The following is a 26,306-nucleotide window of genomic DNA, read 5'->3' as shown; positions in this document are numbered from 1 at the left end:
CTATTTCTCCCCTGCAAAATAATAATAATAATAATAATAATAATAATAATAATAATAATAAAGGTTGCAGTTAGGTAGTTTAAAGGGTTCCTAAAAGGAAACTGTTATATTTTCCTTGGGTTGAAAATACTAAAATACCTATAACCTAAGCAGCTTTGAGTTCAGATTAACTAGGGAAGAGCTGCTCTGAAGATTAGATATTTGTAAAGATCTTTGCAAACTAAAGACTGTAATGCAAATATTAAACATCTCCGTATGCATTAAGTATTTATAATCAACTAGATGACAAAGCCTGAACTAAATAATTATACTCCAAGTTAAAGATGTCAGTCCGAGTTCTAGAACTGTGGGAACCTTGATATAATTTCAGCTTTTCTATTACAGAGTGGAGAGTAATAGAAATGGAAGCCATGTACCTCATTCTTTTCTTCACAGCACATTTGATGTACACTGACTGAAAAAAAAAACCTCTGACATACGCATCTAACACAAAAACCAGCTGCAACCTAGATAGGATGGGTTGCAGCTGGTTTTTGTGTCGCTCTTCCCCCACTTTTATGACACTTTCTCATTATATCATTCCTGGATCTTCTGGTGAGGAGAGAATTTCTGAACCAAGAAGAGGCTTCCATAGTATATTGTGGGCCTTATGTAGGACCTTCAAAGCTACAGTTTTCTGTTACGTCTTAGCAATTTATGCTCAAACAATATAACTAACTTGCCAAAGTGGTAAATCCTAGAGACAATATTAGGGCATTCTTAGAAGAGGATAAAAGGGAAGCATCTCTTCTCTTTGTCCACAAGAAAACATAGCTTTCATAGATTTAATTTAACAAAAATTTCAAAACCCTGGAAATAGTAAATATTCACCCTTCAATGAATAACTGATTAATAGCTTGGGAAAGAGTTAGTTCAGTGCATACTTCTAGCTACATAGTGTTATTATTTTCTTCTCTTTCAAATATCAATATACATGTTATGATAAAGTAATAAAATGTTACTTTTACTGTGGGTAAACATTAGTACCTGAATCATGTTATTGTTTTAATTTTTTTATTTTGTTTTTAAATTGATACATTATAATTATATATAACTTTGGGGTAAATTTTAACACTTTGATACATATACATGTGGTATAAATGATCAAATCCAGGCATTCAGTGTGACCATCACCTCATGTATTCATCACTGCTTTTTGTTGAGGACATTCAAAAGCTTATCTTCTTGCTATTTTGTAATATATCATATCTTATTGTTTATCTGTGCAATAGAATCCCAGATCTTATCTATTTTAATTGCAATTTTGTATGCATTGACCAATCTCTCCCATTCTCTTCTCCCCCACTCCTCCCATCTCTGGTAACCACTGTTCTACTCTCTGCTTCTGTGATAAAACAAACAAACAAAAAAACACCTCTTAAAATATTTTCTGTTGTTGTCGTTTTTTGTTTTTTTTAGATTCCACAGATGAGGTATTTGTTCTGTCCTCCAGATCCATCCATGTTGTCCCAAATGACAGGATTTCATTTTTTCTAATAGCCAAATAGTTTTTCAATGTTGATTAATAGATATACCACATTTTCTTTATCCATTCATCCATTTTTAGATATTTGGGTTGATTCTATATCTTGGCTGTTGTGAACAGGGCTGCAATAAACATGGGAATGTAGATATTTCTTCAACATACTGATTTCATTTCCTTTGAATATACAGTATACCAGCAATGGGATTGCTGGATTATATTGTATTTCTATATTTTTTTTTTTGAGGAACCTCCTGTGTAGCTAGAAGTATGTACTGAACTCTTACCCAAGCTATTAATCAGTTGTTGTTTATTGAAGGGTAACATATTTACTATTTCCAGGATTTTAAAAATTTTGTCAAATTAAAATTATGAAAACTATGTTTTCTCGAGGACAAGCCCACCAACAGTGTGTAAGTGTTCCCTTTTCTCTACATTTTAGCCAACACTTGTGGGTTTTTAAAAAGTATTTTTAATTATAGCCATTCTCACTGGAGTGAGGTGGTATCTGATGGTGGTTTAGATTTGTGTTTTCCTGATGATTAGAGATGCTGAGCACTTTTTCATGTACCTATTGGCTATTTGAATGCCTTCTCTTAAGGGATGTCTATTAACGTCTTTTGCCCACTTTTAATTGGACTATTTGTTGTTTTGCTCTTGAATTGTTTAAGTTCCTCACATATTCTTGGTATCAGCTCCTTGTCAGATGTATAGTTTGCAAATATTATTTCCTGTTCTGTAGGTTGTCTCTTTACTCTGTTTTTCCTTTGCTGTGAAAAAGGTTTTTAGTTTAATATAGTCTTACTTGTCTTCTTTTGTTTCTGTTGCCTGTGCTTTTGAGGTCTTATTTTAAAAGTCCTTGCCCAGGCCAATGTCTTAAAGCATTTCCTCTGTGTCTTCTTCTGGTAGTTTCATAGTTTTGAGCCTCTTATTTAAGCCTTTAATCATTTGAGCTGATTTTTGCATGTAGCGAGAGATAGGTGTCTAGTCTCCTTCTTCTGCCTTTGGATATTCAGTATTCCCAGGACTGTTATTGTTTTAACGTAATGAAAAAGCCCTACATGTGTAATCACTTCTCATTTTGTAACAACATTTTTAACCTATGTCACAGGTAACAGCTGATCTTCCTCACTCTTTGGGCCAAACTTTAGCCTTCAGGGAAAGTTTATATTCTCAATAAATGAAACAATTAGCCAAATTAAGAATAAATATTTTCCAGACTTATAGGAGCTGAGAAAGATGACAAATACCAATGAAAAGTCAATGTCACAAAAAGCTCTCACTCCTTGATTCCTATAACATTTATTCTTTTTTTAATTCAATACATACCCATTAAACACCCACTTTGTGATAGATCTGAAATTTTAGGGAGGAAAATTAATATTCTATTTGGAACAAAATAGGAAATAAACAAGTAAATATATAATAGAGAAATATAATTTCAAATAGTGACAAGTGCTATAAAGAAAGTGAAAATGGCTATTGTGATGGCAAGTGATTGAGAATCCTTGCACATAATCACTCAAAAAGTTTCATACTCTTTCATAACAGACCAGCAAGTGTCTGGATGTATTGAACAAACTGAAAAAATTAATAAGTACTTACTCTATGCTAGCTAATACAGAGGATTATAAAAAACAATTTAAGATATTCCATTGTCCTTAAGAAAGCAAGATGTTAAAACAGACAAATTATTAATCCAAAAGTTAATTAAAGTTCAAGTCAAGAACATATAAAAATGTCATGGAGACATGAAAATAATAATGGTAAGAGCTATGTATTTGTATACATAATTTGTATACAAAGCTATGCTTTGTATCTATTGTCACTAATTCTATATTCCTTATATTATAGATGAGTAAACCAAGGTTTGAATGTCTTCACTGACTTGTCCAAAGTTACATGGCTGGCAAATGGTGGAACGAAGATTAAAGCCTGCTCTTCTTACTATAGCCCTCCGCCTCCCCACACAGTATATACGTGTTTGTCAAAATATCATTAGAGAAAATTTCTCCTGGGTCTTGATTTAGAATAATGGTGGGCAAATTTATTCAGATCAGACTTCTTAATAAAATATGAACAATGTTGGAATACGCTTGAGCGGAAGCCTGTAACTAGACACAAGTGGAATATTAAGGTAACAAAGATGCTTATGTCCTGAAGTCACTGGTCAATACTGCACATATGGGTTTCAATTCAGAGCTACAGGTGGTGAGAGGAACAGAAATCAATGTCCATGGCCTACCCCAGGTGGGAGTCTTATAAGAAACACTTCCTTTTGAAGCTTCAAAACGCTACATTTTGAAAGAAGGCTGAACTAATTATAACCTATACTTCACCACAGGCCCCAAATCCAAGGGGATAATAGAGAAGTTTTCTGTGGTGATGAGTGGGCAGGACAGAAAAAAAAATAAAGAGAAAGAAAGAAAGAAAGGAAAGAAGGAAGGAAGGAAGGAAGGAAAGAAGGAAGGAAGGAAAGAGGAAAGTTTCTTGAGTGATTGTGGACATTGATTGGCTCTTTCATGTATTTGAACCCAGAGCCTGGACTGGTGATGGAATTTAAGTCATCAAATTTGACTGAAGTAGTCCCAGACTGACAGTGCCCCATTTTCTGTAGGAGGTATATTTTAGACCTCAAGGAATCTTCCCAAGTTATTTTTAAGGGCAATGGCCAAGAAGCAGTCATATATAAGCAGATGCATTAAGAAAGGAAACAACATGGTCAGAACTAGCATGGCAGACAGCAGAAAGAGATCTGCCCACACTTCAGACACTGGGATTTTTAGAACACATTTTAAAAGAGCTATGCTTACCCTGTTTATAAGAATAAATGAAAAACTTAAAAATATCTGCAGAGGACAAAACCCTATAAAACAGGATAGCAGAATTTAAAAAGAAAACTAGAAAAAAGAAACAAAATTGTATTATCTACTCAAAGCTTTTCTGCTAATGTCAAGGCAAAGATGGCCCCTCTCACCACTCTTTTTCAACACTGTACTAGAAGTACTAGTTAATGTAATAAGACAAGAAAAGGAAATAAAGGTATACAAATTGGAAAGGAAGAAATAAAGCTGTCTTTGCTCATACATGCTATGATCATCTCCGTGGAAAATCTGAGAATTGACAAAAAAAAATTCTGGAAATAATAAGCAATTGTAGCAAAGATGTGGGATACAAATTTAATATACAAAAGTCCATTGATTTTCCATCAACAAGCAATAATACAAGAGCCCTAAACAAAATATTACTGACACATTAAAATAAACATAACAATACTATTTAAAAACATCAGTTGTATCATGTTACTACTGGGTTCATCCAGGAATTCAAATTTAGTTTGGCATTAAACACAGTCATCTTCATTCATCACTAAGGACTCTCGATACTGGCTGAAAACCTATGTGTGATCCTTCAAGCCTGACCATAGGTGATTACCAAACTTTTACCTGAGAGGCCTCAGCAGGGAAAACCACCTTCCCCACACCTGCTTTGGTGCACAGCCAATGCATTGCAGTCTTTGAAGAGTATTGCAGTCAGGGACACAGGTGCCATCAACTGGCCATGTTCTTACTCATGTCTGCATTCTTAGTCCTGGTACCTACATTCAGAGGCCTCCTATTTGGGGGTCTTCAGAAGACATTTTTCTCAGGTGCTGAGACCTCCTTATTATGGTAGAGGGAGGAACTTTGAGGATACTCTTTTTTCACTCTGACTCAGTACTCAATACCTTCCATTACTAACCTTCCCATTCTCCTGTTTATGGTCCATAAAACAGAAGGAGCTTTTTGTTTAGAACTTTCTTAGCAATAAGGAGATTCATCATGTCTATGCTGATCTATCTGACCATGGATGGTGCCATTCCAAATGAACAATGGAACACTAGGGAAGTCAGTGCTTTCCCCAGTTGAGCATCTTGCTTATAGTAATTGCACTATTGATGAAAATCTTGACTGTTACTTTCATTTTGGCTTATGTTCTTCATGGCCACTCGAACCCCTGGCAGCTCAGCTCTCAGTCTGGCTCAGCTCTTCACAAGTTCATTAGCACATTAGGAGAAAAAAACACAACCTCAATAGATCCAGAAAATGTATTTGATACAATTCAGCAAATGATGTCAGAAACCCTCAGCAGACTATGAAGAGAAGGAACCTAGCCTGAAATAAATGTTTTCTACTAAGCTTACAGAGCAAATATCATCCCTAATTTTGAAAATTATAAAATGATGAAAGTTTCACCGTTTCTTTTTTTTTTTTACTGGAAACCAAACAACCATGCCAAACTCAGTCTTTACTATTTCACTGGAAATAAGTGCAATAAGGCAAGTAAAACTAAATGGTAATAGAATTGGAACTGGAGAAACAAATTGTCATTTTTCAAAGATAGTATGATTGTATTCATATAACTTCCAAAATAATGTACAGAAAAACTTATCAAATTGATAAGAAAGTTTACCAAGGCTATGCATACAAAACTTGTACAAAATCAATACATAAAAATAACAGATATTTAGAAAATTAGATTAAAATACATTATTTACAGTAGTATCAAAAATAATCTATAACCTGGAAATAATTCTCACAAAAGATATGCAAGGTTTTTACAAAAAAATTATAAAGCTCTATTGAGAGACACTAAAAATAACTTAAATGAATGATATACATTGTTCGTGAATTATAAAGCCCAATATTTTTATAAAATTCTCATCAAATTTATATACAGTTAAGGCAATCCTAATCAAAACCCAGGCAAGATTGTTTGTGAAGCAGACAAACTAATTCTAAGACTTATGTGGCAATAACATAGGCCAAGAATAGTCAAAAGGCTTTCAAAAAAACAAAAATTAAAAGGTAAGACTTGCTCTGCCAAATATTAAGATCTATTTTAAAGCTGTAATAATCAGCACACTAGAAATTACACAGATGTAGACAAACATACAAGTGGACAGAAACCAACACATATATAGGTCTTTAATATACAGCAGAAAGAGCACAGAAGCTGATGGGGAAAGGTCAGTCTTTTCAATATATTATGCTGGAAAAAACTGAATAGCTATGTACAAAATAAAATATACCACTACCTGTACTGTACTATGATGTGGATACTAAGTGGATTAAATACCTAAAATAATTAGAAGACAATATAGGGGAATATTGCCATTTCCTTATATAGGAAAATACTTTTAAGTGTTAAACATAAAAAAGATTAATAAATTAAAACGAAGAGCTTTTCTTCAAAAACATCCAGAAGAAATGGAAAAGACAAGCCATAGGAATCATTGAAGACTTTTACAAACACAAAATTGACTGAAATAGTATCCAGGCTATAGAGAGAATTCTTGCCTCACAATTTTTCTCACAATGAGAAAAAAAGGTTGACCATCCTAAAGAAAAGGAAAAGTGCTTGAAAAAGCACTTCAGTCGAATGAAATCCAGATGCCTAAAGTCATCCAGAAAAATGCTTGGCTTCAGAGTACTTAGATAAATGCAGTAAGATACGGGACCACCAGGTTGCCAAAATGTAGAAGTCTGATAAAAGTAGGTAATGCTTACCTATGACCCAACAATTCCAGTTCTGTGTATGTGTCCGATATAAATGTGTGATGATGTGGAAAGAAATGTATGTCAAAGAATATTCACAGCAAGAATATTTATATTTGCTAAACATTAAAGCAATCTAACTATCTCCCAACCATACAATGAATAAACTGTAGTATACGTACACAGTGGAAAATTATACAACAATAAAAATAAATGGACTGTAGCTACCACCATAAACTTAAACGTTATAAGTAATATTGACTGGGGAAAGTCCCCAAATACATAATGTATTGATGTGCTTTAGAGTGGTTAGTATTTAGTTTTTATCTTTTTTTGTAGAACATAAAAAAATGTACACTTCAAAAAGAGATACAACTCACATTTATACATATGTAAGAAACCTGCACGCTGTGCACATGTACCCTAGAACTTAAAGTATAATAAAAATAAATAAAAAAATTTTTTAAAAGTTGCAAAGAGACACAAACCAAGGATTCACACATACACAGACACAATGCTGAAACGGCACCTAAAAACACCTTATGTGTAGTGTGTGTGTGTGTGTGTGTGTATGTGTGTGTGTATACTTGGTTTCTGTCTCTTTGCAACTGTATTCTCTTCTACTTATAATGTAGTATCCTCATTTCTTCAGTTTTCTTCAGCTACAAGGAAGCCTGGGGCATCACCAGCCACAAGCTTGGTCAACTTCAATGGAGGCAGCCAGAATCAAAAATTTGACAGGGCTCATTTAACCAACACTCTTTCACCAGGGAAGACATTTAAATTTGGTAACTTCAAGTACAGCAAGTACAACTCTGCCAGCTTTACTTATGCAGTAAGCTTAGTACCTTCAAATAAAGTGACCTTAACTCCATTACTAGACCAGGCAACTCAACTATTTCAGGTTTCAATAAACTGCATTTAACTCTCACAATGTCAACTTAGCTATAATCAATGTCAGCAGAAAAAATGATTTTATGTTATTAATATAAGAGCATTTTGAACTAATCATATTATTTACTAATCAATTCAGCATTTCTTATTTTAGTCTTTCAATATTTGGTTTTAATCTTTAAAATTGCATTATGAATCAATTAAAATAGCCTGATTTAATTTCATCTAGCCTTTTTTGAATAAACATAATTGTTTTTAAAAGAAAAAAAAGAGATACAACTAAACTGTATTGTTCAGGGATGCACACATATAGGAAAACTATGAACTATGAAGGGCAGAGGTTAGCTCTGGTGGAAAAGAAGGGGGTTGTCAATTGGCCAGGATGCTGGGGTGCTTCTTGTATGCTGGCAACAGTCTAGTTTTTCTCCTGGGGTAGTTACACAGGCATTCCTTTTTGAACCACCTACCAAACTATAAATTTAAGCTTATGCCTATTTTTTTGTATAAGTTGATATTCTATAATCAAAAGAATTAAAAATCTAGAAAGAATGAGAAAGAGAAAGAAGAGTGAGTTGTGCTGAGTGGATTACAGAGATGGAAGCAATTACTCTGTGCTAAACGGGAGAGCTTTATTGAGAAGGTTTCTGAGCTAGACTGTGAAGTGTGGATTAGATTGGCTCAAACACAAGTGCAGGGAGGGGCACTCCAGGCAAAGGAAAAGATATGTGTAGAGGCCTGGAGGGAGGAAAGCTCAGAGATTTTTCAGGGATCAAAAAACAGATTAGTCAATTTGGGCAGAAAGGTCACAATGGAGAGGAGTGAGAGAGAAAACGGGTTAGGATGGTAGGTAGGTTAGGATGAAGTCAAGTGAGATTTTAAAAGCAGAAATGAAAAACTGAGGTCTTGACTGCTACAGACATAGACATGGGGAATATTTTTGCATTCCAGTACCCTTTTTTCCTAGGCTGCGTCAAACTAGCTGTAACCTCCATGTCTACTTGTATCACTTCCTGAAAAAGTTGTACAATATTTCTGTTTGATTTTCAATTCTTCTGGTGAATCTATAGCCAAGTGATAGATGAGGCATAGCATTTGAGGTGAGTAATTGGGGTACACATGGGTAAGGCTGATGTTATCTGAGATCCTCGTGGGGATTCTATTCTTTGCCCGCTGAAATGCTCATATATCAGGAAGATGCAGGCCTGGTTAGCTACAGAGGCCTAATAACTCAGCCAGCCCAGCCTTGCAGCAACTTACCCAGGTTCTTCTTTGTCATTACTTCATGTGATAGAACTTGGTGGTGGTTGAGGCCGGGGTGAGGGCTACTTTGAATATGAAATGTTAAAGTTAATAAATAGTCTTACTGGAAAATATCTCAGGGGAAAGAGATTGAAGATATCAGACAAATACAATTGACCTGACAAGGCACTTAATAAGGTACACAAGAACAGCGGGTCCACCTGCAAATTCCTCATTATCACACTTATATTGGACATACCCTAGGGAGCTGGCTTCCATGTAAATCAGAAATAGCCCACGCTTATGCTGATTGTGGCTGCATTCTCATTGAAATGAATGTATGATGATTAATATCCTGTTTATTTACCTGTTGGCTTTTGAAAGCTGGATCTAAAGTTACAGCCCAAAAGGGGAGCTAAAAGAAATTCAAACTGAAGAGTTATTTTAGTTGAGATCAAAAGCCAGGCATGTATCAAAGCACAACTTCAGTAAATCAGTTAATTTTAAACAATTCCTTAGAAAGTATTTTTTTTAAATGTCTCCTCTGGCAACAAAGTTTAGTAAAAATAGAAGATACAGACATACACATGCTGGATAATGAATTTCTTCGCATGCTGATTCCCTATGTTATGGGCTGTCCCTTTCTATACTAAATTATTGTCTATCAGTGCAAAATAAAATGAAAACTGAAGGGGAAATTACTCAGATAATTTAGATCAAAAATAAGTTCTCTCGAAACATCCAGATTGAGGGAAACATGTTTTCTATGGTTCATATCATGCTGATAATTGCCTTAATTCTCCATTTTGTTTTGCTTCTGTAGACAGCTTAATGGCAGTTAAGATTTCTTGGATCTCACAGCATAAGAATAAATACTCAATTAAGGCTTTTTAAGATGAGTCAGAGACAGAAAATCACTGTAGCTGTAAGTGATGCATGCTCCCCACTCCCAACCATTTGCTGGCCTGTAAGTTTTCAGACACAATTTGAAACACAGATAATATTTATACTATAAAGAAAATAGAATAAATCAGTCATTAATGAAAGGAGAAATTTATTCCTTACCAAAGTGTCAAATTATTCAGCTGCCGTCTGTATTGTGGGGCCCAGACCATTACTATAACAATCATTCACAAAATGTATAACATTGCTACTTGTCAAGCAATGTAAGAAGTATGAGGGCTCAAGGCAAAATCAATCAACCAGTCAATCAATCAATCAACGTATTTGTTTATTATTAACTCATTCATTCATTTAACTAGTATTTACTGAACCTCTACTATGTTCAAAGTATTTACTGAACCTCTACTAGATGGAAAGACCCCTGATCTTCTGGAGTTTAACATTTTAGTGGGGAGGAGTGAGTCAGACTAAACATTAGACATAATAATTAGGAAAATGATATCTTGTGTGTGAGGGTGCAACATGCTATGAGAAATGAAGAAGTAAAGCAGACTAAGGGATTAAGGAGCTATTGGAGTGGGAGATGTTGCTTTCTTATATATGGTGCCCAGGGGAAAGTTTCCAAAGATTCCACTTAAAATGTGTCATCTGAACAAAGATGTGAAGGAGGTGAGGGAGTAGCCACGTGCGTATCAGAGGACAGAGGGTTCCATACTGTAAAAACATCCAGAACAAAGGCCCAAGAGCAGGAATATGGCTGACATGTGTGAGGAATGACAAGGAGGCCAGCGTGTGAGGTGAGGCAATATCAGTCAGAAGCAGTGTAATATATGATAACTGGGCCAGGCGCAGTGGCTCATGCCTGTAATCCCAGCACTTTGGGAGGCTGAGGTGGGCGGATCACAAGGTCAGAAGATTGACACCATCCTGGTCAACATGGTGAAACCCCGTCTCTACTAAAATACAAAAAAAAAAAAAAAATTAGCCGGGTGTGGTGGTGTGTGCCTGTAGTCCCAGCTACTTGGGAGGCTGAGGCAAGGAAATCACTTGAACCTGAGAAGTGGAGGTTGCAGTGAGCCGAGATTGCGCCACTGCACTCCAGCCTGGTGACAGAGCGAGACTCCACCTCAAAAAAAAAAAAAAAAAAAAAAAGATATGATAACTGAGAGTTTTGTAGACCATTGCAAGGAGTTCTTCCACATTTATTTTGAGTGAGGTGTGATCCATTGGAGAGCTCTGAGCAGAGATGAGACATCATTTCCATTGTGTTTTGAAGGACCACTTTCACTACTGGGTTGAAAAGAGACTGGGAGGAAAGAGATGGCACAGGTATTGTAGAGGATAGCACGTGAGCAGTGGAGATGGTGCTGAGTGATCACATTATGAATACAATTTGAAGGTTGAGCTAATGGGATTCCCTGATTAACTGGTTACTGGATATGAGGGTCAGAGAGGACTCAAGAGTGACAGTAAGAGTTGTGATTTGACTACCTGGAAGAAAGGTGTCACCATGCATTGCATTAAAAAAAAAAAGGCTCCATGTAAAGTAAATTTTGTTGGGGAGTGAAATGAGTTGTTTTGGGTATGCTAAGCTTGACCTATCTATAGAACCCCAAATGGCAATATAGAGCAGCAGTTGACTGTACAGGTCAGAAATGCAGGGCAAGTCTGGACAAGAAGTATAGCTTTAGGATTTTAATGTTGCCCTATCTCTTCCCAGTGCTTGTGGTTCTTCTCAGGATGGCAGTGTTTCTTCCTCACTTCCTAGGCTTCCATTTATTGTGTTTATGAGTCTAACTTTCCCATCCCCAGCGTCCATCAAAGTGTATCTGTCTTCTGTCTCATCTTCATTCTGCAGGGAATTAATTTGACTAAGACCCTGCTATAGATAGTAATAACAGTAAATCGTACTAGGCTGTTACAAAGACTGCCATTGTTTTTACCAAAACTTGTTTCTTTTCCTCCAGGGCTCACAGTTAGACTGCATTTTCTAGCCTGCCCTGCTGTTAGAAGGAGGCATGTGACTGACTTTTGGCCAATGAAACAAAGACAGAAATCACAGATAGCATTCCAAGTCTCAAAGAACCCTCCCACATATTCTTCCACATTTTCTTTCCTTCCTTGTCTGACAGCTGGTCATAGCACCTGAGACCCCAAAGGATTGTGTGCAGCAGAGCTCCCATGTCAATCTACATTGGAATGTGACTTGAAGTAGACATAAACCTTGTCATGATCAGCTACTAAAATTAGGAATTTGTTTACAGTGGTTTGCATATCTTGACTAATAGAGAAATTGAATGTTTCCCATGTGTCAGACAATATCCTAAGTTCTTGAAATGTAATGCCATTATTATGCCAACTTTACGTCAGTCCTTGAAGGCAGCAGGTTAGAACAGTGGATGACTTAGCATTTCCAAACCTGTATTTAACTTCCTCCAAAATGTTTTTGCATTTCCCTTATGTCATTCCTTACCCTTCTATCATCTCTGTCATGTAATCTTTCTACTGTTTTCATTCTATATTTGTTGCTTAGCAGACTTCTGATTTTCTTTCATAAAGGAGTCTATACAAACATTTTTAATATTCACTTCCATTTGTTCTTCATCTCTTTGTAGCCTAGCTTCCATTCTCACTACTGGGATGAAAATGTCCTTACTAAGATTAACTTCAAGGGTAATGTGTGCTCCTAACTTATCTAATACTTCTGTATCTTTTGCTCTACACTTCCTGTCTCTTGGCCTCTAAGAGACGACTATTTTCTGCTGGCTCATTTTTTGCATCTTCATGTGTCTCTTCTATGCCTCCTTACCCTTTAAATGTGGCCTGAGTCTGGCTCTCTTCTCACAGAACATGTTCTCTCTGGGTAGAAATTGAATTTATAAACCAATGACTTCCAAATCCAGATTTGAACCCCTATCTCTCATGTGAGCTCCAAATTATTTACAATTGTGAAAGGGCATCTTTAACTTAGTGTTTGTTTTGAAAGCACTTCTGACTCAACATCATCAAAACGTAATTCATCTTGCTTCCAATCAACACAGACAAATCCACTCCTTCTGTGTGACTAATTTGTAGCTTAAGTACCCAATAAATATTTATTGACAGAGACTTCCCTTCACCTAATCTCTCATTCCTCACTGTCACAAGGCCCCATCAAGCCCAAGAATCTTATCATTCCTCTCCATCCATATGGCTATTATCCTTGCTCAAAATTATCATTTTGGCCTAGATTTGCATTAGGTTTGCATCTTACCAGTGTCTCTGCCTAAAATTTTAGATACATACAATTTACCCTTCACCCAGCTATTAAAATGATTGTAAAAAACAACTCCATAAACAACTTTGGTTGGATTTTTAAACTTCTCAAGTCTCTCCCATGTAATACTGGGGTTGATAGCTCTCCTCCCCAACAGAACATTTGTTTCAAACTTCAGTACTAGGAACTGACCTACTCTGCTTGACCCCAAGATCCACTTCCTGTGACAAACCTATTATGAGGTGGTTCTGCTGGATGTGCCTCAACTTCTGGGATTCTGTATGCTCCCAACTACACCTTATCCATCTTTGTCAATGTCTTCATTTCTGTTTCTGATATTCAACCTGTCATTTGCTTATAAATAAGCCAATAAAGACTTTTAATCATTTTGTGCTTTCTTTTCCCTATGAGTGTTATTTTCCATAACCCCATCAATATTACCTTCACTCTTCTCTATTTTGCTGAACTGCTCTTTCAAAGTTTTATCAGTGTGCTTCCTTCTTACTTAACAACTCTCACTCTGTAGACCTATCTATATCATTAAATTCTGTGAAACATGTCCTCTTCCTTAATTTTTCCTTTCCTCAGCTTCTGTGACACTGCCTCAATTGACTCTTTCTAGTCCTCTAAATTCTCTAATCTTTACTTCTCTCTGTCTCACTTTCTTTTTTACATAGTAGGTGTATTTATTTACGGGGTATATGTAATATTTTGATACAGGCATGCAATGCGTAATAATCACATCAGAATAAATGAGGTATCTATCACCTCAAACATTTATTATTTGTGTTACAAGCAGTCCAATTATACTGTTTCAGTTACTTTAAAATGTACGGTTATTATTGACTATAGTCACCCTGCTGTGCTATCAAATACTACTAGATTTTATTCACTCTTTCTATATTTTGTACTCATTCTAACTTCTCTCCCATCCCTCTATTCCCCTTTCCAGCCTCTGGTAACCATCGTTCTATTGTCTATCTCCATGAGTTTGTTTTAATTTTTAGCTCTCTTTTAATCTATATATTTACCTGTCTGTCTACCTGTGTTTTGTTTGTTCATCCATCCATCCGCCATTCATCCACCCATCCATCCATCATCCATTCATCATTCATCCCTCCATCCATCCATCCATCCATCCATCCATTGATTTATTTACTAGCTACTTTTCCAGTCAATTACATATGTTTATTCCCTAAGGTTCAGTTTTGAGCCCCTTTGCTCTCTTCCTAACCTCTCCTTAAAGCAGAGCTTCTCATCTAAGGTGTTGACATACAATGGTTGTCGAGGCAAATTATTTACAATGTTCTCAATATTTGTGAATGATTTACTTTCTTAATGAATTAGAATAGATTTAGAACTATATTCATAGCAATGCCACTGTTCTTCACATCCATGCAGACAGGCTCTCTTGAGAGACACGGTGTAAGAGCTAACAAATGGACCTGAACATTTTCATGCACATCAACTATCATGTGCTGACTGCTCCATGATGGGAGGGACTTTGTTGGTGTTTCCTACCATATCCCTGGTACACAGATGGGAGCTTGGCATGTGGCACACGCATCAGTGTCTCAGTAAGTACTTATTGTTGAATGAGGGTGTTTAATAACACAAGATACAGTTGAGAAATACTGCCTTAGAAAACTCATCTTCTTTTAGGTGCTTAGTAACACCATGAGGATGTATAACTCATATCGTGATTTCCTGACATGTCTTAAGTTTCTCCCCTCACATGCCAACTAGTGTTTAGAGCTTTCCACTTGGATGCCCTGTAATTACTTTAAATTGAACACATCTAAAAGCAAACACATTATCTTCAAAAATTATTTCAACCTTCCTCATTTTCCCAGTTAACAAGCCTTGAATAGTTGGATTCATACTAGTTTCTTCTTTCTTTCTCACTTCCATATACAGTCAATAACCAAAGCCAATCAATTCTTTATTTAAGTCCTACACCTCTTTCTCCCATTGCTCCTGCCATCAACCTAATTCATGCTGGTCTGGATTATTAAAACTCTGGTTATTTACTTTTTTTATTCACTCTGCATTGTAAAACTGGACTAGATTTCTTAAAAATACTAGCCTCAACTCAAAAATCTTTTGTGACTTTTATTACAATACAATTGTCCCTCAATATCAATGGGAGAGTGGTTCCAGGACCTCCTGCAGATACCAAAATCCACAGAGGCTGAAGTCCCACAGTAGGTCTTGCGGAGCCAATGGCTACTTAAAGTCAGCCCTCAGTATGTACAGAGCCCATATCCCTCAAATACTGTATTTTCCATCTGCAGTTAGTTGAATCCACACATGCAGAACCTGCAGACACAACAGGGCCAACTATATTATATTTTAATGTCCACAAACTAAACATATTTTTAATGTCCACTCAACTTCATGTGTCTTAAAATTATATCTGCTCCCATTTACCTACCTAAATTATCTCCTCTCCTCAAATTAGTCTACTCTCAGCTCTTGTAAAGTGACATGTGTAGTCCTACTCCCAAGACGCTGCTCACACTTTTTATCCAACCAGGATTTTCATCTCATATTCTCTGTACACATCTGGAATCCAGCAACACTTAAGGCCCAATTCAAGTGTTGCCAACTTCATGAAGCCTTGCCTGGCAACCTCAACTCCAAGAAACAGCAACTATCTTCATACTAGTGACCCACAAGCCAACGATTCCTAAAACCGCCACAGTTAATTATGCCATATGTGTGGCACTTGCTCTAGAGTCCTTTGAATTCTTGTTGGAGTGTGGATGTGGGTCATTCCAACATGACTCTAAACTTGTGATGTAGAGAGAATGAGAAACCAACAGGTACTGAGCATCTGCAATGTGGCAATGCTATTCATGTTATTTAGTGTCCACAATAGCTGTACATGTAGGTATTATAATTTCCATTGAACAGAAATCTGAGGCTCAGATAAGCTAAGTTTTATTTAGTAAGAAGCTGTGAGGGCTAGATATGCTAGGGCCCAAGCCCCTTTCTCTCTACCATGATGCCGTATCTCATATATATATATATATATATATATCCCTCTAGGAGTTTAGTATAGTGTACAGCACATAGTAGGTGTTCAATAAAGATATGTTACATTAAATGTGTGAATTTGGGGTATTCCTTTGGGGATCATGAGAAGATCTATAATCTGCACTGATTTGTCTTCTGAGGGTCAAAATGACTTTCTCATTTCATGCAAAATAACAGAAAATTGACCTGGAGACCTGGGTAGTCAGTTTGTTCCTCAAGTTATCTCTGTAGCTCTATTAAGTGACAAAACAAATATATAGTCAAAGACAGGAAATGGAAACATGCACTGCAATTCTTTGCCGAGTCCTGCCAATACAAAAAGTAGAATTGAAAGTTACACAGCGGCATATCCTGGTACAGTATGTCATTGTCCCGGGTTAAAAGCAATCAATTCCATTTATTGAGCTGACTACCAAAAGTTAAAACTGTTTCAAATGAAACAGCATGTTAACAATACCCTTCTGATTTCTCATGAAGGTGGTAAAATCTGGCATTAAACTTCTGGAAGAACCAACTCTTGCTTTTATTTCCCAGAAACACTGCTAATAAAGTGGCTTGTGTTAAACTAAAGGGATTTTAGTCCTATTAAAAGCAATTTATTTTTACTAAAACAATTCTCTCATATTAATTATGAGTCAGACAAACAAATAAATTAACCACTAGTGGTGACATCATGGGCTTTTGTGCACAAATATTTCAATTAAAAAACTCCTGGTCAGGTGCAGTGGCTCTCACCTGTAATCTCAGCACTTTGGGAGGCCGAGGCAAGCGGATTGCTTGAGGTCAAGAGCTCAAGGACAGCTTGGCCAATAAGGTGAAACCCTGTCTCTAATAAATATACAAAAACTAGCCAGGTGTGGTGGCATGCACCTGTAATCGCAGCTACTTGGGAGGCTGAGGCAGGAGCATCACCTGAACCTGGGAGGCGGAGGTTGCAGTGAGCCGAGATCACACCACTGCACTCCAGCTTGGGCAACAGAGAAAGACTCTACCTGAAAAAAAAAAAAAAAAAAACCAACCACAAAACTCAAGTTGTTCAGGTAAAATGTTCTCATTTTTATTGTTGTTACAATTCAAGATAGTTATTGGTATATTTTCCCAGAACTGAGTTATTTTGCTGTCATAATGGAAAGCATTATGAAAAATTAGCAGAATTGAATGTATTTCATTGAATCACAGAAAAGGATAGGTTTATTAAAGAAAACGTTGGCAAATGTGTGTTTGTGCAATTAGTTAATTAAAGGAAATTTCTATATATAGACACATATGCCAGAAATTATATAAAAGGGACAAGAAATAGGTAAAAGGCATCTTGTTGAAGATGATTTTTGTTTTCTGGAGGCATCCTGTTTATTCACTCTAGTTTCAGGGAACAAAGTGCTGTGGCTATGTATGTCTTAGGTGGATACCTCGCACAGAATCTGCTTTCTTCCATAATGCTTCTACTATTTCACAGAAAATTTATTTTTATCACATGAAATCTTCTAGTGACAGTACTTTGGGCCAAGGGAAAATAGAGGAAACTGGAGACTGGCTTGTACCAATGTCTTGTCTTCTCAGTTCCTTTACATACCTCTCTGCCCCCTGCCTTGTTAACTTCCATCAGTTATGGTGGCTTTTTTTGACACTGGAAAATTGTCTGATCCTTGGGTTTATGATGTCAAGACCTAAGGTACTCCTATTTGCTGACTCTGCATGAAATCTGGACCTTCCACCCTGTTCTTCTCTCTGGCATCATGCTTCAAATGCACCCTCTGCACTGACTCAGAATGCTAACCTCTCCCAGGTCTTAGTGCCTTTGCATAGGGTACTGACATCCCTATCCTACTGTCTCACATGTCAAACTCCTATTCCTCCTTCAAAACACCCTCTGTAAAATTTGTCTGATATTCCTGCCCCCTCTCCCTTGCCCAGGTCAGAGTTAAGTAATCTTTCTCCATGTTTCTACAGCACTCTGTATACATCTCTACTTTAACACACATTTCCTAGCACATAATTCTTGGTTCTTGCAACTCTCCTCCTGACCACACAACTCTCCATAAAAATTGTGTCCTGTTCATCATCCTAATGATCTCAATGGCTGGCATATGTGGGGGGCCTTTCTGTCTCTGGCTCTCCAGTGTGTCAAGGTGAAAGAAGTTGAATTCAAGTGAGGAAATAAGGCAAAAATACAGATAATAAAAATAAAATACACAAAGTTTCTGCAGTTCAGATTCTACTTCTTATATTTATTAGTGTGTTTGTATGTATGTGAAATGTGTAGGGTTACAGGTGGACTGGACCTGACTTGCCTAAAAATGCCATAGAATAGCAGTTAAGAGCACAGACTCTAGCATCAGCCTAACTCAGTGTTAAGTCTAGGTCAATGAATAAATCTCAATAAATATTTAAAAGTATTTTAAAGTAAATAAAAATTAAACTAAAACATCAATTTTTTTATGATGCCATAAAAGCAGTGACAAAATTGCTTTTAGGGAACTTTCTAGCCTTTAATGCATATTTTAGAAAAAAAGAAAGATCTAAAATCAGCTATCTAAGCTTCTACTTTAGAAAACTAGAGAATAAAGAGTAAATTAAATCTGAAATAACCTGGAAAAAAGAGACACTAAAAATTAGAGCAGAAATCAATGAAATTAAAAATAGAAAGTTAATAGAGAAAATCAGTGAAACCAAAAACTGGTTCTTTGAAGAGCTCAACAAAAGTGATAAGCCTTTTGCCAGGCTAACCAAGAGAAAAAAAAAGAACAAATTACTAATATCATACATGAAAGAGGAACATTACTACAGATCTCACAGACTTTAAAGGATAACAAAAGAATACTATGAAAAACTCTATGCCTACAAATTTGACAACTTAGATGAAAGGGACTGAAAATTGACTTAGATGTAATGGACAACTTAGATGAAATGGACTTGAAAAACATACTCTGCCAAAATTCACACAAGAAGAAATAGATAATGTGAATAGGCCTGTATCTATTAAGAAATTGTTAATTTATCTATTAAGAAAGGTTATGAATCAATAATTAATAACCTTCCAAAACAGAAAGCACCAGGTCCACAAGGGTTTGCAGTGAATTCTACAAAACACTTAAGGAAGAAATTATACCAGTTGTCTACAATCTCTTTCAGAAGACAGAAGCAGAGGGAATACCTCCTAACTTATTCCATGAGGCAGGAATTATCCTAATATCAAACCCAGAAAAAAAAAAAAACAAGAAAACTACACACCACTATTTCTTATAAACATAGATGTAAAAATCCTAAACAAATATTAGCAAATAGAGTCCAATGATGTATTACAAAATTATACACCACAACTGAGTAGAATTTATCCCAAATATTCACAAATGATTCAACATTCAAAATATTCACAAATGATTCAACATTCAAAAGTAAATTATTCTAATTCATTAAATAAAAGTCACACGGTTAACTAGTAGAGACAGAAAAAGCATTTGACAAAATTCAACAGGCATTCATGATATTTTTTAAAAGGCTTCATTAAACTAGGAATAGAAGGGAACATCAGACCTTGATAAAGAATATTGATTCTTGTGCAAGGACCTGGGATGCCATGTCCATTGCTCCATTTCCTAGGAAACCCTAGGTGACTCTGCAGCAGTCATTGTGGCTCTGTGACCTGCAGGTACTGGGAAGATGCCAGGAAATGTTTATATGATGCTTGAAACAACAGTGTTCTGACTTGTAGGACTGGATGCATATTTGGGTTTCCACAGTGGCTTTAAAGTAAAGAGATATCCTAGTCATTTCTGCCAGTGGGAATGCACACATGGACACCAGCAATCCTGCTCAACCCTCCGCTGCCATTGCCATTGGTGTGAGTGCAAACACAGACAATGGCAACCCCATCCCCACCTGTGTTCCACAAGTGGTGCAAGGGCATGCAAGAATGCTGCAAACTTGGCCAGGCATTGTGGCTCACACCTGTAATCCCAGCACTCTGGGAGGCTGAGGTGGGTGGATCACCTGAGGTCAGGAGTTCAAGACCAGCCTGGCCAACATGGTGAAACCCCGTCTCTACTAAAAATACAAAAAATAGCCAGGCATTGTGGTGGTTGCCTGTAATTCCAGCTACTCAGGAAGCTGAGGCAGGAGAATGTCTTGAACCCAGGAGGTGAAGTTTGCAGTGAGCCAAGATCGCGCCATTGCACTCCAGCCTGGGCAACAAGAGTGAAACTCCGTCTCAAAAAAAAGAAAAAGAAAAAGAAAAAAAAGAATGCTGCAAACTCGTTTCTGCCAGTATCCTGCCCCAGGCGACGCATGTGCACCTCTCTGCAATGCCATGGCTCCTAGCATGTGTAAGTGAGCATGGATCCCACTGCCACTGCCCCAATGAAGTGCTTTGGTCAGTACCTCCCACAGGAACGTTGTAGCCAGTGGACTGGAAACACGTTGGCCTTTCTAGTGCAGCTGGTTTCTAACCTCAAGGGGCCAGAGAACAAATGTGGGGACCTGGTACCAGCCCCCCAGAGTTAAAGCAATCAGACCAGGAATGCTGAGCTGAGCCTTGGCCCCTTAAAATCTTCCAGAAATCAACCCAGTTGACTGAAGCCACCTTATACCACAATCAAACCCCCAAGGGCATCAGAGAATATAAAATTAAAAAACCTCATCCAAAAGACAGAAATTTCAAAGATTTAAGGAAAATAAGCTCACACACATGAGAAAGAACCAGTGCAAGAACTCTGGCAACTCAAAAAGCCTTCTTACTCTATCTTCTTACCTCCAAGTGACTACACTAGTTTCTAAGCAAAGGTTCTTAACCAGGCTGAAATGGCTGAGATTACAGAAATAAAATTCAGACGATGGATAGAAATGAAAACAATTGATATCCAGAAGAAAGTCAAAACCCAATCTAAGGAATCTAAGCAATACAATGAAATGATATATGAGATAAAAGATGTAATAGACATTTTAAGAAACAACCAAACTGATCTGATAGAGCTGAAAAACTCACCTCAAGAGTTTCAGAATACAACCACAAATATTAACAACAGAATCAACCAAGCTGAGGAAAGAATCTCAGAGCTTGAAGACCAGCTCTCTGAACTGATTTAGTCAGACAAAAATAAAGAAAAATAAACAAAACCTCCAAGAAATATGGGATTACGTAAAGTGACCCAATGTATGACTCATTGTCAGACCTGAAAGAGAGGAAGAGACAGCAAGCAACTTGAAAAACATATTTAAAGATATCCTCCATGAAAATCTCCCCAACCTCATTAGAAACACCAACATTCAAATTCAGGAAATGGAGAGAATCCTTACAAGATACGGTACGAGAGAACTATCCCCAAAACACCAGTCATTAGATTCCCTGAGGTTGGAATAAGAGAAAAACAGTTAAAGGCAGCTAGAGAGAAGGGGCAGGTCACATACAAAGAGAATCCCATCAGGCTAACAGTGGACCTTTCATCAGAAACCCCACAAGCCAGAAGAGATTAAGGGCTATAGTCAGCATTCTTAAGGAAAATAAATTCCAACCAAGAATTCCATATCCAGCCAAACTAAGCTTTATAAGTGAAGAAGTAAGATTCTTTTCAGACAAGAAAATGCTAAGGGAATTTGTTACCACTAGACCCACCTTACAAGAGGTCCTGAAGGGAGTGCTAAATATGGAAAGAAAAGACCAATAGCAACCACCCAAAGCACATTTAAGTACATAGACCATTGACACTATAAAGCAACCATACAATCAAGTCTGCATAATAACCAGCTAACAACATGATGTCAGGATGAAATCTGTACATATCAGTATTAACCCTGAATGTAAATAGGCTAAATGCCCCAATTAAAAGGTACAGAGTGGCAAGTCAAATAAAGAAACATGACCCAGTGGCTGACGTGGTGGCTCATGCCTGTAATCCCAACACTTTGGGAGGCTGAGGCAGGTGGATCACCTGAGGTCAGGAGTTCAAGACCAGCCTGGCCAACATGGTGAAACCCCATCTCTACTGAAAATACAATAATTAGTGGGGCGTGGTGGCAGGTGCCTGTAATCCAGCTACTCAGGAGGCTGAGTCAGGAGAATCACTTGAACCTGGGAGGTGGAGCTTGCAGTGAGCTGAGATTGCACCATTGCACTCCAGCCTGGGCGACAAGAGTGAAACTCCATCCAAAAAAAAAAAAAGCATGACCCAACTGCATGCTGTGTTCAAGAGACCCATCTCACATGCAATGACACCCATAGGCTCAAAGTAAAGGGACGGAGAAAAATTTACTAAGCAAATGGAAAACAGAAAAAAGGAGGGGTTGTTATTTGAATTTTAGAAAAAACAGACCTTAAACCAAGAACAATCAAAAAAGACAAAGAAGGGCACTACATTAAAATAAATAGCGAACATCAGTTCAACTAGAATACCTAATATCCTAAATATATATGCACTCAACACAGGGTCATCCAGATTCATAAAGCAAGTTCTTAAAAACTTATGGAGAGACGTAGATAACCACACAATAATAGCAGGAGACTTCCACACCCCACTGACATTATTAGACAGATCACTGAGGCAAAAAACTAACAAAGATATTCAGGACCTGAACTTGACACTTGACCAATGGACCTAAGAGACATCTACAGAACTCTCCACCCCAAAAGAACAGAATATGCATTCTTCTAATCTTCACATGGCACATATTCTAAAATCAATCACAAAATTAGCCATAAAACAATGCTCAGCAAATTCAGAAAATTAAAATCATACCAAACACACTCTTGGACCACAACACAATAAAAATAGAAATCAATACTAATAAAATTGCTCAAAATCACACAACAACATGGAAATTAAACAATGTGCTCCTGAATGACTTCTGGGTAAACAATAAAATAAAATTAAGGCAGAAATTAAGAAACTCTTTGAAACTAATGGGAACAAAGATACAATATACCAGAATCTCTGGGACACAGCTGAAGTAATGTTAAGAAGAAACGTTATAGTGTTAAATGCCCACATCGAAAAGTTAGAAAGATCTCAAATTAACAACCTAATATTACACTCAGAGGAGCTAGAGAAAGAAGAACAAACCAACTCCAAAGCTAGTAGATGACAAGAAATAACCAAAATCAGAACTGAACTGAAGGAAACCAAGACACAAAAAAACATAGAAAAGAATCCAGGAGTTGGTTCTTTGACAGAATAAATAAGATTTATAGGACACTAGCTAGTCTAATAAAAAAAGAAGATTCAAACAAACAAAATCAGAAATGACAAAGGGGACATTACCACCTACCACACAGAAATACAAAAAACTCTCAGAGATGACTACAAACACCTCTATGCACACAAAGTAGAAAACCTAGAAGAAATGGATAAATTTTTAAAAACATACAACCTTCCAAGATGGAACCAAGAAGAAACTGAATCCCTGAATGGACCAATGATGTCTTCTGAAATTGAATCAGTAATATAAAGCCTACCAACCAGAAAAAGCCCAGGATCAGACATATTCACAGACAATTCTACCAAGTGTATAAAGAAGAGCTTGTACCATTCATATTAAAATTACTCCGAAAAGTTGGAGGAAAGACTCCTCACTAACTCATTCTATTAGGCCAGCATTATCCTGATACCAAAACCTAGCAGGGACACAACTGAAAAAGAAAACATCAGATCAATATCCTTGATGAACATAGGTACAAAAATTCTCAATAAAATACTAGCAAACTGAATCCAGCAGCATATCAAAAAGCTAATTCACCATGACCAAGTAGGCTTTGCCCTTAGGATGCAAGGTTTGTTCATCATCCACAAATCAATATATATGATTCATTACATAAGCAATACTAAAAACAAAAACCACATGGTTATCTCAATAGATGCTAAAAAAGGCTTTTGATAAATTCAACATTCCTTCATCTTAAGAATCCTCAACAAACTGGGCATTGAAGGAACATACCTCAAAATAATAAGAACCATCTAAGACAAACCCATAGCCAACATCATATCAAATAGGCAAAAGCTGGTAGCATTCCCCTGGAGGAATACCTCCCCTATTCAACATAGTACTGAAACTCCTAGTCAGAGCAATCAGGCAAGAGAAAGAAACAAAAGGAAGAGAAGAAATAGGAAGAGAAGAAATCAAGCTGTTCCTGTTTGCAAAATATATGACTCTATACCTAGAAAACCCCATAGTCTCTGCCCAAAACCTCCTAGATCTGATAATCAACTTCAGGAAAGTTTTAAAGTACAAAAATCAGTAGCATTTCTATATACCAACAACATGCAAGCAAAGATTCAAATAAAAAAATGCAATCCCATTCATAAGAGCCACAAAAAGAATAAAATACCTAGGAGTACAGCTAACCAGAGAGATGAAAGGTCTCCACAGTGAGAATTACAAAATACTCCTCAAAGAAATCAGAGACAACACAAACAAATGGAAAACATTCCATGCTCATGGATAGGAAGAAGCAACATTGTTAAAACAACCACACTTCCCAAAGCAAGCTACCAATTCAACGCTATTCCTATCAAACTACCAATGATATTCTTCACAGAATCAGAAAAAAACTATTTTAAAATTTATATGAAACCAAAAAAGGGGCCCAAATAGAGGCAATCTTAAGCAAAAAGAACAAAGCTGGAGCCATCACATTACTTGATGTAAAAGTACACTACAAAGATACAGTAACCAAAACAGCATGGTACTGGAACCAAAATAGAAACATAGACCAATGGAACAGAATAGAAAACCTAGAAATAAAGCTGCATATCTACAGCCATCTGTTTTTGTTAACTTAAAAAGTTAAAAACAAGCAATGGGGAAAGGACTCCCTATTCAACAAATTATGCTGGGATAACTGGCTAGCCACATGCAGAAGATTGAAACTGAACTCCTTCCTTATAGCATATACAAAAATCAGCTCAAGATTAAAGACTTAAATATGGATTATGGATTAAGATTTAAATCCTAAAACAATAAAAATCCCAGAAGATAACCTAGGAAATACCATTTGGACATAGGCCCTGACAAAGGTTTCATGACAAAGATGCCAAAAGCAATTGCAACAAAAACAAAAGTTGACAAATGGGACCTAATTAAAATAAAGAGCTTTTGCATGGCAAAAGAAACTATCAACAGAGTAAGCAGACAACCTACAGAAACAGAAAAAATATTTGTAAACTATGCATCTGACAAGGGTCTAACATCCAGAATGTATAAGGAATTTAAACAAATTAACAAGCAAAAAACAAATAACTCTATTAAAAAGTAGGCAAAGGACATGAACAGATGCTTTTAAAATAAGACACCCACTGGCCAACAAACATATGAAAAAATGCTCAACATCTCTGATCATTAGAGAACCACAAATCAAAACCACAATGAGATACCATCTCACACCAGTCAGAATGGCTATTATTAAGAAATCAAAAAATAACAGATGCTGGCAAAGCTGCAGAAAAAAGAGAATGCTTATACACTGCTGATAGGAATGCAAATTAGTTAAGCCACTGTGCACAGTAGTGTGGCAATTTCTGAAAGAACTCAAAACAGAATTACCATTCAACCCAGCAATTCCATTATTGATTATATACCCAAAGTAATAGAAATTGTTCTACCATAAAGACACATGTACATGTGTGTTCATTGCAGCACTATTCACAATAAGAAAGACATGAAACCTTAACCTAAATGTCTGTCAATGGTGGACTGGATAAAGAAAATATGGTACATACATATCATGGAATACTATGCAGCCATAGAAAGGAACAAGATCATATCCTTTGCAGCAACATGGATCAAGTTGGGGGCAATTATCCTAAGAGAACTAATGTAGAACCAGAAAACCAAATGCCACATGTCCTCATTTATAAGTGGAAACTAAACATTTAATACACATGGTCACAAAGAAGGAGACAACAGACACTGGGGCCTACTTGAGGGTGGA

General features: G+C 36.7%; 1 protein-coding gene across 8 annotated transcripts in view; it reads right to left on the bottom strand.

Annotated features, from left to right (window-relative positions):
• MACROD2 (mono-ADP ribosylhydrolase 2) overlaps nt 1-26,306 on the bottom strand; it is a 2,054,393-nt gene that overhangs the window by 299,745 nt on the left and 1,728,342 nt on the right. The gene's annotated exons all lie outside the window — the stretch shown is intronic.

This window comes from Pan paniscus, chromosome 21, assembly GCF_029289425.2.
Source record: "Pan paniscus chromosome 21, NHGRI_mPanPan1-v2.0_pri, whole genome shotgun sequence".
Taxonomy (NCBI): domain Eukaryota; kingdom Metazoa; phylum Chordata; class Mammalia; order Primates; family Hominidae; genus Pan; species Pan paniscus.
The sequence above is the reverse complement of the archived record's forward strand: the minus strand, read 5'-3'. Positions and strand labels throughout refer to the sequence as shown.